The sequence below is a fragment of the Electrophorus electricus genome, chromosome 13 (assembly GCF_041902795.1).
Source record: "Electrophorus electricus isolate QZ-2024a chromosome 13, ASM4190279v1, whole genome shotgun sequence".
In the NCBI taxonomy this organism is placed as follows: domain Eukaryota; kingdom Metazoa; phylum Chordata; class Actinopteri; order Gymnotiformes; family Gymnotidae; genus Electrophorus; species Electrophorus electricus.
The window spans coordinates 15,595,649-15,608,929 of record NC_137509.1 but is presented as its reverse complement, the minus strand read 5'-3'; the positions used below and the strand labels follow the sequence as shown (position 1 = coordinate 15,608,929).

At 35.6% G+C, this 13,281-nt stretch overlaps 1 pseudogene; it reads right to left on the bottom strand.

Annotated features, from left to right (window-relative positions):
* Window positions 1–10,034: 10,034 nt before the first annotated feature.
* Window positions 10,035–11,635, bottom strand: LOC145643553 (uncharacterized; annotated as a pseudogene).
* Window positions 11,636–13,281: the final 1,646 nt, after the last annotated feature.

Here is a 13,281-nt window from a genome sequence, read left to right as displayed (position 1 = left end):
ACAACAAGGGAAAAAGGTGGGAGAAGTCATAAGGCATAAGGGGATATCCTTCACTATTATATTTCCCTGTCTTATACCACTTATCTTTACTCTCCCTCAGCTACCACTAGGCTGGCATTCTGCTTCCTATGGCTAACTGTGGACCTCACACATTGGAATTGACTTTACCGTAGGGTGGCAGGAAGTAGGGAATGAGTACTAGCAATACACAAACTTGCAAAACAAATTAAGTTTGCAAAAGCCTGAATACTATAGGAGACTACTGTTCCGGATGGAAGAAATAGTTGATCAAATAGAGGCAGAACTTGACTAGAATCCATATCTGGCTTTCCCAGTTCCTAGGATTAAGAAGAGGAAAGTAATACCATGGGCCATTTTCAGTACCAGAGCTTAACTTACAAGGTCATAATTGATAAAATGGGCATAGCTAAGCCTATTTTTTAGAGAGGTGGTTATGCTTGTTGTACCAAGTAAAGCTATGACCAGTTGTGGTGCATGTCCATGTCCATGTGAAAGGTGTTGCTTAGCAACTCTCACTACTAATCAAATGACAGTTGCTTAGCAACTCTCACTACTAATCAAAATTGCTCCTTGTACTTATCTACTGTGGTAAAGTAATTAATGTGTAAGGGGCCACCTGTGGTGCTGGCCTCTCACTACTAAAGGGAGGCCATGTGCTTCTAATCAATAATAAACAGAATTACCAGCAGGTGATCTTTGTGTATATAAGGGCTTCACAAAGGCCAGTCTTTGTGAACCCTTGGCTATAGAGATTTGGTGTGAATAGCCTTGTTGGTAAATGGTATCTTGAATAGGAGGTTTGTATGAAAGACCTCTTCTTCGGTACCTTTTCTGTGAGGGAAAGCTTTCCAACTTTTTTGTTTTTCCAGTTGTTTTTGGGCAGAAGTCTCCCTTTATGTTTCTCCATCTGCTTCTGTCATAGTGCAGGAATTACTGGCAGACCTTGCAGTCCCCCTCCATGGCATAGTGGTTACAATACAGTTCTCCAGTTTATTTTTTCCTTAATTTGATTTCAACAATCAGTCAGTTTGTGGAAACACTGTATGAGTTTATGAGTACACATGTACATAAGCCCCATTCTATCTGGTTCTGTGCAGCCATCTTCTCTGTCAGTTTCTGACCTACCACACCTGTAATCCTGTTGCGTCTGGTAGGTTGTGGTGCTCTTTCTGTCCCTCTTCATTCTAGTAATCCTAATCTGTTCAGCAGGATGTGGAGCTCTTCCCCTTTCCATCTCATAGGGTTATTTTAAGCCACTCAAGTTTCAAGTTTCAAGTTTGGTTTATTTGTCACATACACAGTCATACACAGTACAACTCGCAGTGAAATGGTTGAGAGTGCTCTGTCCAAACTGAGGAAAAAGAAAACAGGGGTGCATAGAGAAATATATATTCTATATGTGTACAAAAATATATTAACAATGTATGTACAATATATGTATATTATGTTTATATACACAATGTACAATGTCTATGGTTGTGTATATATGTATGTACACAATGTACAAAATGTACAGATCCATCTTGTAAAATGACATATTGACAAATGACATACAGATTTTACAGATGTTACATGGTGGTAATTGAACATATATACAGTTATGTTACATGGTGGTGGTGGTCCCCACAGTTTATCAGTTTCCCTGATTCAGGGTCTCTAGTTTCTTCCCGTAGCACCGCTTTGCCTCCCTCACTGCCCGCCACACTCCGTATGCCGCAGACTTGTACTTGTCCATGTTCCCGCTGATGATCTCTGTGTTGTAGACAGCAGTGCGAGAGTTCAGAGCCTCAGGGATGGTTTTGTCCACCCAAGATTTACCTTGAAAACCATTTTAAAAATAGTTCAAATTAATGGATAAAACTTAAGCAGGACAAGACACTGTATTTGAAAATATCCAGTGACAGATTAAAACTATGCAAAGTGAATGGACTAATGTTGAAGAACTAATGTAAAGAACCTTTATCTATTAATGGTCTATTTATATTGGTGTGACAAAGACAATATTTTGCTCTTCCTATATTGATTATTATAATATTGACTTGATGAAGTCAGCATCTTGTTCATCCAACTTGTATAGTTTTCAAGCAACATTTATTAAGCCTTCATGTATTATTGGTCTAATACTAACTTGTTTGTGCTTATCGGACTTTTCAGCAACATGGTTCTCACACCATGGATGATTACTCTATAAAATCTTCTTTATAATTTAATTTTTATTCTTCTTATTATTTAAACATTTTTAGACACCTCTGCTTGTACTGTTTTCAAGCTACGTTCGTCTTTCATACATCAATCATTGCACACCTCAGAACCCACTAAGGATACTTGCTGTTTTGGCACTGATCAGCCTTATGGCTTTTGTGAAGTCACAGATCATAGTCTTTATTTTAAAATTCAATCCAATTTAAATTTAAACCACTGATCCTGCTCCTATATTGACTACCTGAACTCTAGTCCTTACTGTAGGGTACTATTTGTTTTATTAGATAGAGCTTGTGTATTTTTGCACTTCTAGGCATCAGTATTGATGCTTTTATTTCAACAGTATTCTAGTTAAATGGTATCTTGAACTCTAACCTACTGAACTGGCTAGGATACATTCTATGTAAATGACAACACTTCTGTAAGTCACTCTGGATAAGTGCATCTGCTAAATGCTGTAAATGTAAATCCACTTACATGAACAGACAAAATATGTCTTTATTCTTAGCTCTTCCATATTTTGTTAAATCTTACCTTCAGCATCCTCTTCAAGAATGAGCTTACTCCCATTTCCAAATGCAAATGTTCTATATTCATATCACCCACAGATGTATGTTGCAGTGTCTGTCTGTTCGACTGATAGAAATGACAAATTGAAGGTAACTCTGTTCCATGTGACGTTGATTCTGGAGTGGTTTTCAAATTGTTTGTACATTTTCACAGCATCCACATATGATGTAGCAGTGGCTATACCCTCTGGGGCCTTGTTCAGAGGAATCTTAATCAAGAATACTGAAAAGTCCCCTTCCGGCAGAACATGGCACTGAAGAGTGGTGGGATGTCCGGACCTTACCCTCACTGTGAATTCCAGCTGTGAGAGAACCCCAGCAGATACACCTTAAAATGATAAGATGCACAAATGTAGGGAGGTTAAATGTCATACAGTGAAGCTAGGATCATACCATCAACTAAATAATTCTCCATAAACTACATAGAGTCTCCATCAAAATTCTAATAATTTTACTGTTTAAACATTTTCTTTTGCCCACCAATAATTTATATAAATGAATAATTATTTTTACAAATGATAAAGGTATATACTCACACTTGATTATGCCTAGAAAGGTTAAATGTAATAATCCATGTATATTCGTAGTGGCATAAACAAAACCCTCCTTTCCTCTAATGTAGATTCAACTAAAATTCAAAGCCTTGTCAGATAAGAAAGGAGCAGTCGTGTTTTCATGTGCTGAGAGCTTATTGGCTGGCTGCCACTAACTGATTGACTATATTGCACTTTCATAACATATAGATCTCTATGTGGTACATACACTATGTACACTGGTTTGGATGATGAAAATTATTCAGTGAATGAATATAACTTCACAATCTCTTCAAGGGACACTTAATGAAGATCCGGGGAACAGCATAAACAGCAGCACTAACTTATCCAGTTGTTGTGTGCTAAATCAGATGTCATAGACTCTGTTTGTGCAATATGTGTTGTACCATACCATTGTAATGAAAAGGAAAAGGCAAATATAAATTTGAATGTGGTTTTACACAGATTCTGCATTCACCATAAAAAGCATACACTTATCATATTTTCTTATATTTTAAGATGAATAAATAAAATGAATTTAAATAAAGACCTGCTACTGTAAGTTCAAATGAGGATGACTGATATTTTACTCATAGAACAAAATACATGAGAGGAGCCCCAGTGTGATCTACAAATAAACAGCTAAAAGTTATGGGTCTATCTTGGTGGTATTCCTCTGCGGTTCTAGGGTCATAGCTGCTTTATACTCCTTTGTACCAGTACTGTAAAGGCCCAGCAAAAAACAATTTAATGTTAATTTTAGAGGGAAAAAAATCAGATGGTAAATAAAATATACTGAAGGTGACTGAATTATATTTTAACAGATATTAAAAAACAACTGTGTCAATTCTTTAACTTCCTTTCTCCCCTACATTCAGTAGTAAATTAAAGTGGGAAAAATAATGTGTGGCGTACTATTAGTGTTACTAACACTATCTTCCCTAGCTAACATATTCAGTGTAATTCTTTGAATATGTACGCATGGACCTTATTCAATGAAATATCACTGATGTAATAAAAGAACACTAGATATGAATTTAAATCTATTTAAAAAAATTTCTAAGGCTATCCGAACTCTTAACTGGCTTTTGTACTTGGGCCAGAGCTGGAATTATGTTTTGTTAAGGTTTATTATTAGGCAAAATAGGTGTGCCAGTATCAAACTTGTCAGATGCTTGTGGATATAAGGGGTTTTTATTTACAGCAGCATTATCATTATATGAATATCACCATACATTATTGGTTGAATATTTGACATCATAATGGTAATGGTAATGGTAATAATGGTAAATTGTCACTTTGTGAATATGTGGGATGAGCAAAATTGGTAGTTATTTGAGTGGAATTTATGGTCTTCCTTACTATACCCAGGCTGGTAAGAGCTTTTCACCTTACCATCCATTAGTTTATGAACCTTATAGAGAAGAGTGCTGAGGGTCAGGGGCTAGGTCATCTTGATAGCTGGGCCATTTATGGCTTTGTTGATAATCCTTGAGGCACCAGTATGTCCCAGGTCTGGTTTGTGGCCAAAGGGTGGAAGAGAGACCCCCCCCCCACCCCCCGACCACGTTAAAACTTAATCAGGGGAATAATTTTTAATCTAACTTCACTACAAGTTGTAGTTGGGTTCTCTGTGAATGGACAGCAAGGTTTAACAGGTTTAACTTTTACAAAACACAGGAGCACTGTTTTATATATATATATATATATATATATATATATATATATATATATATATATATATATATATATATATATATATATATATATATATAACCTACCAATGTTGAAAAAGGTAGTCCCACATTAGATGCCCATAATGATTCCACAAATTCCAAAGGCTAGCCAAACAGTCCATATGAAACTTGTTAAAGCTAGTTAACGTGTCTCCGTATTTGGTGGTTTATTAACTACACATTTCAAACTTGCTTGTTCTGATTCTTGCTGTTTGTTCTTGCTTGTTCTTGCTTGTTCAGAACTTTGTCTATGTGCGTTATGACAAAATGTCCTTAAGCCTGCTTGACTTAACCGTTTTAAACAACACTGGAAATTATTTTCCCTCCTAGCCTGAACTTGTAGGGCCAACAATATTTGCCTCCCAACTTTTACAAAGAAATGCTATAAGGACTACATAAGAATATTGTGTATTTTTTGCTGTCTTCCTCACTTTCTTCTCTTTTCTCTTGCTCACTCCTTGCTGTGCATCTCTGTCCAATCTAACATGCTTTATTCTCTTGTACCTTCTGGTTAATCAGTCTCCTTTTCAACCATTTAAATATGTCTCTGAACTTTCACCTGCATCTCTTTCTCACTCTGTTGCCAAAGTTCAATTGAATTAAATCTTCAACTAACGTAATCCTGGTATTAACTGAGTGACAGCTGTCAAGGGGATAAAAATAATTCTATTTTAACAGCACAGTCAGGATTGAGTAAATAATGCTTCAACTGGATTACACTGAAAAATTCTAGCATTGGATGGATTCATTAAAATGATAATGGATTTGGTGTAATTTTCTAGTTCTAAGTCCTGCTCTGACCATTTAACCTGCTTTCCCTACCAGCTCAACTCCAACTCATGTGATCCCCTCCATTAGATTCAGTTCCATTATGTACTGATCACAGTTCACAGTTCCATTTTTTGTTGTTATCATCAATTATAGGTTTTCTTGGATTATTCTTCTTTGCCTAGCCTTGTTTGAATTTGTTTGCCCTGTTCATATTCCAACATGTATCAAAACTTCTTCTTGGATTATTACTTATTTACTGGGTTGTGAAATGTGTCTGCTCACCACGTTAAATCTTAAATGTCTGAACAAACTCTTCCCAAGCTCCCAACCTCCAGTACATGCTATGCGTTGTGTGAGGGCATGCCAAGCTTGCCAGTAGTCAGTCAATATGTAAAGTGTTACATGATTCATGAACATGTAAGAAAGAATGTGATAAAATACCCTTTATTACTATATTGGACAGCAGACTGAGGCATAGAATAAAGAACTCACTGTTATCGTCTGGGTTCACACAACGCTCCTGGGAAGTTGCGCACACAGGACGTTCGTGTAATTCTTGACATGGGACAATGCCACCTGTATTGAGAATAATAATAAAATATATTAATATATATACAAATAATATATATGTCTTTGTACATCTTTGTACACCTCAAACCTACCCTAGTCAGTCCCCTGGGTGATTCTGTGGTGCAGCATTGTTATGGCTAACTTCTATGTTCTTGCTATATGGACTGATTTTATACACTGTATACTGTATGAATGTTTTTACTTTCATCTTAAGATAAGTCAAAATGCTTTCTTTATTTGTAAACACATAAAAAAGGAAGTAAAGAAACTAAACTAAATTAGGAAGTCATCATGCATTTTAGCTTCATGGAATCAAGCCAAGATCCACCTAACTTCACTCAATAGGTCTAAATACAACAGAAAAAGGAGAAAGAAGAGCATTCGAAATTTCCAAATTACCCTTTAAAGATAGTTAGCAGCTTGATAGAGCAGAAAAGATATGAATAGACCCAGGAATAATTTCTTCTCATATCTCCCCCCTCGAGACTAGTAGTTAAAATCAAGCCTCAAACAGATTTTTGTCAGTTTGAACCCCCATCAGTAACTTTAAATCTGAAATGAGTAGTTTTAGTTTAGCCAACCTTAGTTTTATTCATAGCTATATCAGGGTAGTGGTAGCTCAGTGGTTAAGGTATTTGATTAGTGCTAAACTGCAACTGTTGGGCCCTTGAGCAAGGCCATTAACCCTCATTGCTCAAGTTGTATTGAATCATAATTATATGTTGCTTTGGATAAAAGCATCAGCTAATTGTAAATGTTAGGGATTCTGTAGACCTGATCCAAGTGTGCTATAGTATAGCACCTGTCTTACAATGTCAATAACTAGTTTTATTCATTAATCAATAAACTTCATATTTATTCATTAAGTTGGTCATCGTGGCAAGTATATTTGAAGAAAAGGCCTTCGGTCACTGCACAAAATATTAACTAATTCAGAAATGAGACTGATATAACAAACTTTCAGTAATAAACCAGTAATGGTTGATAGATGTTTCGCTATATTTAGGATTGTGCCCACTTTGAATAATTCATAAACGTATGTATTTTTGCTACATATACATGTCTCTAAGACAGTTTTTTTTTTTTTTTCAAAAACAAGAAGTGAAGACAAATTGTAAGAATCACAAGTATATACTGTGGCCGACACTAAAAAATCAGCTAAAATTGTTCTCACAAAGACTGAAGATTATGATAAAGGTGACCTTATGATAAAAAAAAATATGTAAGTATGAAGGTAAATGCTAACTATGAAAGTTAATTGCCCCTGAAATACAAACACAGGCAACAGATTGAAATGGAGTGAACACACAAGCAAAGAGCACTTTGTGATGTGTTTGTCTTAACAAATGTCATCCACTACCAATACATTACCAATACTTGCCTTAGGGAGTTGCCTGCCTTGTTTTATTTTAATATGTTCTCATATCTCAGATCCCTGTTTTCTTAATTAACATAATTTATGGAATAAGTTCACATTAAAATGCAGAAACATACATAAACAAAACTAAACCAACTATAAGTATTATTATTATTATTATTAGTATTTTATAAGATGTATAGCACCTTTCACATACCAAAGGTTGCCTTACAATATGAAAGAAACAAACACAAAAGAAAAAGTAATGAAGCAAAATTATAAGTGCTGTAAACTGGCTATGATAGGCATGATGATTGGGGAAAAAAACTGTTTCTAAATTGTAGCAATTTACATGGGAAAGGCAGATGAATCTGTGCCCAATTATTTCACTTACTTTCTTACCATTACTTATGGTCTATTAATGCTGAAGTTTATTTACTTTTGAAAGTTAACCATATTAAAATATTAATTTAATATATATGAATATAGGACTGACAAACATCAACTTTTAATTTCTCTAGAGGGTCAGGTATTTTATATATTGCCCAAACACACACATGAATGTCACTGAAGGACCTATATTAATTTGCAGTGATTTTCTTTCAAAGTTAACAGTCACTGTTCTGTGTTTCCCACTACCCCACCCCTTCACCCCAGCCACATACTTATCCAATGCTCTGGGCATTGCCTCTTGCCAGATGTGTTTCGGACACATCAACACTCATTGAAACAAGACTAGGTCTTCTAGAAAACCGGAATAGCTTTCATTGTTTATTTTTTCTCATTACTTATTTCACTCTTTATTGTTTATATTGTTGCTATTGTGGTGTCCATTGTCTACCCGCTTTGAGTCTTGGTTCCTCTCAAGGTTTCTTCCTGGTGCTCTAGGGTGTTTTTCCTTGCCACTGTCACCTTTGGCTTGGTCTTGGACATCTGTAAAGCTGCTTTATGACAACAGCTGTTGTGAAAAGCACTATATAATTAAATTTGACTTTTTTTCCTCAGTGAAAGGTTAAGATCTTCATTTTACAATTAATGTCATTCCCATGCTTAGTTTAAACCACTAACAGAGGAGTATATGGTGTTTGAAAACGTGTCTCTTTGTGTCTCTTGCCGCTTGAATTTCCTTGCAGGGAAATGTATTGCAGCATAGCTCAACTCTTCTCTTTCCACACTCTAAGGAAGAAACATTTTTGCATTGAAAATTCTGGAAACCATTTTTAGCTCACTATTATTGTATACAGATTTATACCAGCATTTTAGCTTTTGAATGTCCTACTTTTTTATATTTTTTAAATACACACATTTTCTATCTTAAAATATTTTTGCATTTAATTTAATTGTAATACAATCAAAACTAAAACAACTCATTGTTTACTTTTCATAGTTTGATTCTGTCATGGTACAGCCCCTTCCCCCTCAAACATCTCCGTGTGTGTGTTTGTGTGTGTGTCTGTATTGCTACACCAGCTCATGTCGTTCACCTTGTTGTGTGTAATTTTCATGCATGTATATAAGTCTCGTGTCTTATCGTTGAGGTTGTCGATGTTTGACCTAAGTAGCGTGTATGTGTGTGTTGAGTCTTGAATGTTAGATGTAAATTGAAACGTATGTTTTTGTTCAACGTGCCTCATCCCCACAACCTTGTTTAACCCTCCAACGTTACAGATTTTCATTGATAGTATCAATATCATACCTCATTCATGGGAGAAATGAAAGGAACAGATGGAGTATGATATTGCTCAGGTTCACCTGCATGTTGGATGTAAAATTAGAACATCCTGCCATGACTGTAAATGGTACCATGTTTAATATTAGCATTAGTCTGTACAATTATTAAGTAGTAGTAAAATATCATAAATGTCAGTTTAAAAACTTTGTTAGTAAATGATTGTGTTAATTCTGTAGAACAAATGTCACAAATGTTATTAACAAATCCTGACAGAATTGCAATTATTGGGGTTTTAAGATTTTAAGGTTTTAACAGTTTATAGGGAAGCAGTCTTTCTCCTAGGTTATGGTCAAATATAGTGTTTTTTTATTCATATACATACATGCATTTAATACTCAGTGGGAGACTTGCTACAGATATGTGGGCTCATTCCTTCTCTTTATGCTCATGCGCAAGAGGGCAGAAATTATAATTAGGCAAAACACACTGGATACTGCCAAGGCAATAATTTGAATGAGTTCTGACTTCTGAAAAGGATCTAAAATTCACAGATTGCTCTGCATCAGTGATATGCCCTAATACGGAAAAGAAACAAAGCACATTTTATGCATTTGGTAAAATGCTGACACTGGTTTCATGTTTCTGCTCACCAGCAAATTCAAGCTTACTCCCATTCCCAAACAATATCTCCCCACACATGGCCACAGCACAGTAGTAAGTTCCAGCATCACAGAGGCTGAGATTACTCTTTGGAAGGTTGAAGACACAGGTCTGTACGGGAGATCCAACCTCAGAACTCTTCTTACACTGATCACTGCTGTCTCCATGAGTATAAATGATTCCTGGATGAGATTCTCCTGAGACATGTCTGAACCAGTAGACATTGTGTTCTCCTGCACAGCTCTCAGTGAGGACTGTACACTGCAGAGTCACAGAGTCTCCTGGGTGAACTGTCTCTTTCAATTTCAGATTGTTATCTGTCTGGTCAAGTAATACAAATCCACTGATATAATGGTGGTGCTTTGAATTAGGTCCTGCAGGTAGAAATTGGATAAAGTTAACCAAAAGCATTAAAATTCAAATACCAGATGTTTTTTTTTAAACTTAAGATTACTAACCTTCATATTTGAGAAACACACCATTACTGAAAACTACAAGGTTATAGTCCCTTACAGCACAATAATAGATTCCAGCATCTGCTTGCTTTAAATCTGAAATCGTTAAAGTATATTGAGTTTCGCTCTTGTTTACTTTGAATCTTCTATCATGTGTAAAGTCTCCATGAAACACAGGAACAGAGCCAGCATAAAGAGTGATGATACATGTTGGTGCTTCTCCTGCCTGAAGCAGGAGAAGTAGTTTTAATGATATTTTCAGATTATACAGTTTAAAGTTATAGCACCTGGCACAAATGTCTTCAGTGTTTCAGTTTGAATTACAGTGATACCTGTGGCAATGTCTGAGAGAAAAACACAGTATAAGTCACAATAAGAATAATGTCTTTTGAATGTTGTCCAGGTGTTATTTCTGTCATAAATGGGAAAGTACACCTTACAGCAGTTGTTTAATTTAATGAATGAATTAATTGCATTTATTAATATAAAATCACCGACTTGCTCTTAGGGAAACCATAAAAGTTAGGATATGTTTAACCAGTTTAAGCATATCTGAAGATCCCTTTTTTACAGACTACCCCTGTACCCACTATATACTGATAGCAAGAAAAGTGAGAGTGAGACCTTGCAGGTTGAGGTGGCTTTTTATTGGTGCAAACAAAAAGCTGCCCTCAGGGACTACAGGTACTATAGCAAAAGCAATATCTCTGGCAAATCTGCTTACAAATTGTACAAATTATATATTGCATCTGAATATTGATATATGATGGTCTTTGCCTTGGCAAAGGCAAAGGATTTCATTGCAGTAAACAACAGTGATGCATGAAATAGACTTGTGAGAATAAGCTTTTATATAGGTATTCTAAATTGACCCTAAATTGGCCTATTCCCAGGTAAGAACCTGGTTTAGACTAGCAAAGTCAAAATGGCTAATGAGATACGTAGCATGTGCAGAGCCCAGCAGTTCAGTTCAGCATGTGTATGCTTTTGGTACCTGCATTTTGTCCCTTTGAAAACACTTCTGGAAACTTTTGACCACAGATGTGCGTAAGACACAGCAGACCCACCTGCTGTTTGTTTCCATTCCATTTTTAGAGCAACAGGGTGACCGCAGACTAAGATGTGCAGCTCAAGCTCAGCATCCCTGCCAAAAATTGGCCGGAACACACCACCACAAAACAGTGATCATCAGTAACCCTGGAGCAGGTGCATATGTGAAAACCCATACATGTTTTTTCAATACTGAATGTATAAAAATATTCAGATGCAATATATAATTTGTACAATTTGTAAGCAGATTTGCCAGAGATATTGCTTTTGCTATAGTACCTGTAGTCCCTGAGGGCAGCTTTTTGTTTGCAGCCTGCATTGCAGATGATATGAGACCTCATTGCTGATCTGCACAAAGTCCTTTCAATGCACACACAATTATCACAGATCAATTAAAATTGGGTGCTTTACCACAGCTATGTCGATATAATCATTGAAAGAGTATATTAATACATAACTGAAGATTGTGTAATTTCTCTGATTACAAAAAACACAAATTGCACACAGTTTAAAAGGATATAAAAGTATTTTTTTTATCAGCGTTGACCTTATTTGACAGTAATGCATCACTTTTACATCCATCAAGCTCAAATTTCACTTGTGTCATTTTATTCTTATTGAACTTTGTTTTTCCAGCTCTCAGCAGCAGGGGGAGATAGATAATCAGTATCTAGGCAAACAAACATTTTTGCTACAGAAGATTATCAGTGTTATGCCAGCTGCTGACCTCTTCACCCTACACTTCTTCTTTCTTAAGTTGCTTTAACAAATGCCTATTTTTGAATAAGAAACTATTTGGATATACCATTGCCTACGTGTGATTCTTCTTTAAAAGAACAAACTGCTGCTGAAACAGTGAAACGTATATATTTTACAGTAACCATTTATATTAACAGCAAACTTTACAACGAAACCTGACTACTATGAATTGTTAAACTCATTCAAGTTATTAAAATCATATCTTAGCTCAGTGAAAACAACATCACAGCTGTCTATGATGACAGAAATATGTAAATCTATTGTACATTTCAGAAGTGTAAAAACAGCCTTATATATTATAATGAAATAGATACATGTTATAATACTTTTTTGTAGAGAATCAATTTTAAACATTCTGTTTTTAGAATGTTTCTTCCATGGTTTTTGGGTTTTATGATATATATTTATATACAGTTTGAATAAAAAAGGTCAAATTGTGTTGCCCAGTGTTTTTTAAATGTGTGTGCCTGCTAAAAGCTAGCATGCAAATATCCTGCATAACAAATGTAAACTTTACTTCACAAAGAGTGTTTCTTCATTTCTTTCTGTCTATGGAAGCTTAATAAATATTGCATTTAGTTTGCATTTAGCCTTTGTTTTGTTGCATTTACCCTTTGTCATATTTTTTTTTTAAGGCTTAACAGATGAGCTCAGTCAGCAGTAAACAAGATAAGTATTTTTGTTTCTGTTTATGGAAAAAGGTCTAGGGTCTCTGGTGGGAAGTGTGTTCTTGTGGTTTCACTGTCATGGGTGTGTAAAAAGAAAAGCTGATGGTCAGTTCTGTGACAGGAAAATAGTCAAACTATGACACATACACACACCCACACACTCATACTGGGCTTCTATGTTTTGAGTACGCTCTTGATACACGAAACATATTAATTGTTTAATGATGAATAAAATACACTCCCCCCCCCTAATAATAT